At 39.6% G+C, this 6000-nt stretch overlaps 1 long non-coding RNA gene across 1 annotated transcript in view; it reads right to left on the bottom strand.

Moving 5' to 3' along the window:
- The window catches only part of LOC137084859 (uncharacterized), a 42031-nt gene extending 37252 nt beyond the window's left edge, over window positions 1-4779 (bottom strand). The window contains exon 1 of the long non-coding RNA XR_010906816.1: window positions 4741-4779. This is a non-coding gene — a long non-coding RNA (uncharacterized lncRNA). The remainder of the gene's footprint in view (window positions 1-4740) is intronic.
- Window positions 4780-6000: the final 1221 nt, after the last annotated feature.

A 6000-nucleotide genomic window follows, 5' to 3' on the forward strand; every position in this document is an offset into this window, starting at 1 on the left:
CTATGGTCAAAAATACAGTCTGATGTTTAATTCGGGACTGCGCTGCCACATATCGTGTCCAGGACCTTTAGGGAACCAACCCTATTTAGGTCCTTCCATCACATTTACTGAATGTTTTCAGAACATGTTTGTGTGATTTAATGTACTCTGGGCTGCTTTGCAAATGAGGGTCAGTAAAACAAAGGATTTGCACAAAAGTTGCTTCTCAAAGATGGATCAATACCAACTGTTTGCCCAACTTCATATTCAGAACATGTAAAACTGATCCTAGACCAGCAGTTATGGGCAGCTTTTCGCTCTAAAAGCGACCAGCAGCAGACGGCAGTGGTTTGAGTGAGAAAATTACACGGCACTATCAAGTCCGTCTCCCTCGGTCTGGAGGGGGGCACAGGGATGTCCATGGGGGGCAGGTTTTGTGTTTTTCATGGCATTCACGCTATAAACCAATCCTTCCACTCAGTCTTTTTGCCACTCAGTGGACGTAACAAAGGCATCAAAAAGTCATGTTTTGGTAAATCATAATTATGACATACTAAATCATAAATATGAGACAAAAGTAATAATCAAAATTTTAAATTTCATAAATATAACTTAACTCGTCATATTTATGACTTAATGCCATAATTTTGACTTTTTCTCCCCTAATTATTACTTAGTATGTCATAATTTAAACTTTTTATACTCAATTTATGTCATAGATGTCAAGATACAACCATGATTTTTTGGTGGAAATGGGCTTTCATATGTTGTAATTCACTCATACTGTCCAAAGTGTCACAACTAATTAAATAAGTGTACTGAAAAATATGGTTTGAGTTTTGCCATTTTATGAATTGTTTTGTAATTTTGCAGAAAAGCCTTTATAATCAAGTCTTTAATGGCAGGTTTCTATTGTGACAACTTACCCCTGCAGTGTGACAGCATTCAGTGGTTAACATGTTCAGTGATGTCTGAATGCACTTCACCATTTTACGTCTAATCACATTTACACATCAGGCTCCAGATGTCCAGGTGCTTCAGGCTGGATTATTTCATGGTCCTGCATTCATTATGACTCTTTCTTGCCGTTTTCATGAGGTCACATATGTATAATGTATCACACACATGTAGAAAAGAGCAAGCAGGTTTGACTCGCTGGCCATAAAGATGGGACGTGAAATATGGAAACGTAAACCTCAGGAAATGAAACAGAATAAACAGACTGTCTGCTGCATGGATGTAACACAGCTGATTGTATGTTATTCAACAAAACAATGAACAGAGACAAAAAACATGAAACTAAAAGTCTGGAGGGGCATTTACACACACACACACACACACACACACACACACACACACACACACACACACACACAATAGGGTGCATGTGTGTAACAGAGAGCTTTCCCCAGTAATTCAAGCTTTTAACTATGTGTGTGTGTGTCTTTAAATTCCAGCACGACCAATAAAAGCTGATGTAGTTGTTGTAATTAAATGTAGCACAGGTCTATAAACAACTCAAGTTTTCCTGTGTGTGTGTGTGTGTGTGTGTGTGTGTGTGTGTGTGTGTGTGTGTGTGTGTGTAATCATGTGCAATTATCTGAATGAGACTGAAATGAATCTTAGTAGAGTGAATGGTCCGTTTCTCTCCAATGTAATTCTAGCAGTACTGCTTTGTGCACACGTGTGTGTGTGTGTGTATTTGAGAGAGAGAGAGAGACATAGTATGAGTGAGTGAGCGAGTGTGTGAGTTGGTGAGCGAGTGTGGGTGTATGAGTGTGTGAGCGTGGGTGTGTGTGTGTGTGTGAGTGAGTGAGTGAGTGAGTGAGTGAGTGAGTGAGTGAGTGAGTGAGTGAGTGAGTGAGTGAGTGAGTGTGTGAGTGAGTGAGTGTGTGAGTGAGTGAGTGAGTGAGTGAGTGAGTGAGTGAGTGAGTGAGTGTGTGAGTGAGTGAGTGTGTGAGTGAGTGAGTGTGTGAGTGAGTGAGTGAGTGAGTGTGTGAGTGAGTGAGTGTGTGAGTGAGTGTGTGAGTGAGTGAGTGTGTGAGTGAGTGAGTGAGTGAGTGTGTGAGTGTGTGAGTGAGTGTGTGAGTGAGTGAGTGTGTGAGTGAGTGAGTGTGTGAGTGAGTGAGTGAGTGAGTGAGTGTGTGTGAGTGTGTGAGTGAGTGAGTGTGTGAGTGAGTGAGTGTGTGTGAGTGTGTGAGTGAGTGAGTGTGTGAGTGAGTGTGTGAGTGAGTGAGTGTGTGAGTGTGTGAGTGAGTGTGTGAGTGAGTGTGTGAGTGAGTGAGTGAGTGTGTGTGTGAGTGAGTGTGTGAGTGAGTGAGTGTGTGAGTGAGTGAGTGAGTGTGTGAGTGAGTGAGTGTGTGAGTGAGTGAGTGTGTGAGTGAGTGAGTGAGTGTGTGAGTGAGCGAGTGTGAGTGAGTGTGAGTGAGTGAGTGTGTGTGTGAGTGAGAGAGTGAGCGAGTGAGTGAGCGAGTGAGTGAGCGAGTGAGTGAGTGAACCTTGTTTGGCTGTACTTGTGAGGGCACAAATGTCCTCACTTATATAGTAAAATATGAAAATGACCCACTTGTTTAGAAGGCTTATAAATTGTTTATTATTTAAATCTGTTGTTCTGCAGATGTTTCTGTGATGGGTAGGTTTAGGGATAGGGGTTGGGTTAGGGGATAGAAAATATCATTGACCTGATATAAAATCAATGGAAGTCTATGTAATGTCCTCACTAATATAGTGAAACAAATGTGTGTGTGTGTGTGTGTGTGTGTGTGTGTGTGTGTGTGTGTGTGTGTGTGTGTGTGTGTGCGTGCGCGCGTGTGTGTGTGTGTTGAAGCCTTTAGGGCTGGACACACAAAAACTGCATGAACACAAATACATTTACAGCTTTTATTAGTAATTTAGTGTAATCATTATAATTGATTGCAGACTAAATTGCAATGATCTCAACTGGTTACAGAACTAAGATACAATCACTGTGTGTGTGTGTGTGTGTGTGTGTGTGTGTGTGTGTGTGTGTGTGTGTGTGTGTGTGTGTGTGTGTGTGTGTGTGTTGCGGCTCTTGGGTGGTAATGTAGTGTATCAGTGAGGAAGCTGATGTTATTTCTGGACGAGCGAGCAGATCTGTTGGCAGCGTGTGTGTGTGTAATTAGTTTATTATGGCGTTCCACAGAATACTGCTGTACGATGGCTGATCATCAAAACAAACACAACCGCAGCGACCGCCACACACACACGCGCGCGCACAACTCTCACACGCTATTCCAGTTAAATACTCAGAGTCCATATTCTCAACGTTTAATGCTGATGCTGAATAAACTTTCTACACACTCATTCACACATCATGTTACGTGTGTGTAAACTAATAAGGCAAGTGATAATGAACCAAAATGCTATTAATATGGGAATAGTACCTAAATTATATTACATACATTTGAAATCTGTATTGTTTTCCAGTACAAACTACCATAAAAAATAAATTATAATAATAAATAAATAACTACCATAATTTTATTTATATATATATATATAAATAAATATATATATAAATTATATTTATGCTGAAAAAAATAAAAAATTTGCTGTTGTTGACATATTTGTCATTGGGTTCAGAAATATAAACTTTATTCATAAGGAAAAATTAACTTTCTGACCCCATTAAATTAATTAAAATGAAAATTAATTTATCAAAATGAATTTTATGGTATTACTAATTGCAATGATATAGATTTGTGTGTGTGAGGTATTATTTATGTTGTTTGAATCACATTTTGTATAACTTTCTACATTTTATTATTTAAGTGTATAATTACTTAATCTATTACTTATTTTTTGTAGTTGCTTTTTTTTATGTCCATGCAATTCGTGTGTTATTGTCATGTTATGTTATTGTAATTATTAGGGGAGGGGGGGTTGTTTTTTTTTTTTGCTTTATTTAGTTATTTTTAGTAATTTGTTTTTTGTCGGCTTTGATATTTGCATAACTTTTGTGTTCCTTTAGTTGTTATTTTTGTGCAAACTGTTCACGAATCTCCACTCAGACGTGTTGTTTTACAGACAGACATTTACACAGTGAGTTTGACCCTGGACATTTCCTCTGTTTCTGGACATTTTTCATTTTTTCCTGTCCTGTGTGTGTGTGTGTGTGTGTGTGTGTGTGTGTGTGTGTGTGTGTGTGTGTGTGTGTGTGTGTGTAACTGCTATGTCTGGCATAGCTTTCACACAAAGACAGGAAATACAGAAATCCGGCTGTGGTGGATATTAGCTGTGTGTGTGTGTGTGTGTGTGTGTGTGTGTGTGTCTGTGTGTGTGTGTGTGTGTGTGTGTGTGAGGGAGAAAGACAGAGACAGGGAAAATGTGTGGGAGTGGCTCACAGACTGAAATACATGAATAAGTCAATTATATCAGCAAACCATCCACACACACACACACGCTTTGACTTCCTGCCAGAAAACACATATTTTTGCTTCACAGTTAAAATTCAGTGGATCCATTTGTGTGAAACTCATGACTTTACAGTCGTCATCAGACGCAGTGACAGTCATCAGATCCGCATGTTTTATTAAGCCGTTTAATTCGTACTGAAGCCTGAACCCTGAGGACAGTCTGCATCTGTATAAAACATTCACAGGGACTTTATTATTCCACGAGGAGCATTTTTGCACGGTCAAATCCTCTTCAGACTGAAATTCCTGAACAAAATTTGTGGGCGGAGCATATTCATGTGTCCTGACCAATCACAATGCATAGTGTATATAAACAGGTGCTTACCTCATTCTCTCGGGCCTCTAACGCCAACTTTAATTTCATAATGACGTCCTGAGGGAGGAAACCGTTAACATGAGTCAAGTTTCTTGAGCATGAGAGACGACAACTGAAATCCTGCTGTTCACACTTTTCATCCCGTTTTAAAATGTACCCGAACACACCTTTTTAACTCTAAATGTTGTAATAAACTGATATCTCCCACTCTAAAAAATGCTGGGTTAAAAACAACCCAAGTTGGGTTGAAAATGGACAAACCAAGAAATTGGGTTGTTTGAACCCAGTGAATTGACTCAATTTTCAACCTAACTTGGGTTGTTTTTAACCCAGCATTTTTTAGAGTGCATGGTCACATGACCATGTGGCATTTTTAATTCAGCAATACAACGTCAGAAATAAAACGATCAAATTTTGATTAAAATTGTTTTTGCCATCAGACAAATGGAAAAAGGCGAATCGTTCCAATGGCAACGCCAGTAAATGGCTTGGGATTCAGACATCGTTACCATGATTATTGAGCGACTGATTAACTAATTCAGGAGATAGCAATACATGAAATGCCTAACCTTGCTCCAGTAGCTGTAGTGCTAGTCTAATACCATTATTTTTAAATGAGCCTCAGCTTACCATTGAGTAGTTATTTTAGTGACTGTTGCTGTGTGCCTTACAATATGTTAGGCTATCGCAGATGGTCTATTTCCCTGTTATCTAACTCAAAAAGGCTATGATGGTTTTCTGTTGCTCTGAGTCAGATCAGATGGCACAGACTTGAGCTTCTGACGGTCAAAAGGATAGCGTGCTGTAGACTAGCGCTACTCCGCTAACGTTAGGCATTCACTCAAACTAAACTCGCGGTGATGATGAAGCCAGTGTGGTCCACGCATCAATCATCCCTCAGCCGACAGCTATGTTTTGCTTTTTCTATTTCTTCCATTGCCATTCGATCAGTAGCCTACATGACACTGGAAGTTCAGTCTCTTCCTACTTTTACTTCAGGCAGTGACTGGCAATGAGTTCGATCTTTTAAAAGAGATCTAAAGTTTACTAATATTAGTCTCGAATTTCCCCAGCTGAAGATAATTATGCTCTGCTGTGATTTTGTCGATGGACCGTTTTGAGAATACTTCTCTTTAGTGCCAATTTTGACGACGTCCACTCGCTTTAGCCTCCTCACCCACAGGATACATTCCGCTGGATATATTAAGGAAATCGATACAATCCTTCACCTTTTACTGTTTATCTGACGGCGTAACCCCAAACACAAGT

The sequence above is a fragment of the Pseudorasbora parva genome, chromosome 8, assembly GCF_024679245.1.
Source record: "Pseudorasbora parva isolate DD20220531a chromosome 8, ASM2467924v1, whole genome shotgun sequence".
Taxonomy (NCBI): domain Eukaryota; kingdom Metazoa; phylum Chordata; class Actinopteri; order Cypriniformes; family Gobionidae; genus Pseudorasbora; species Pseudorasbora parva.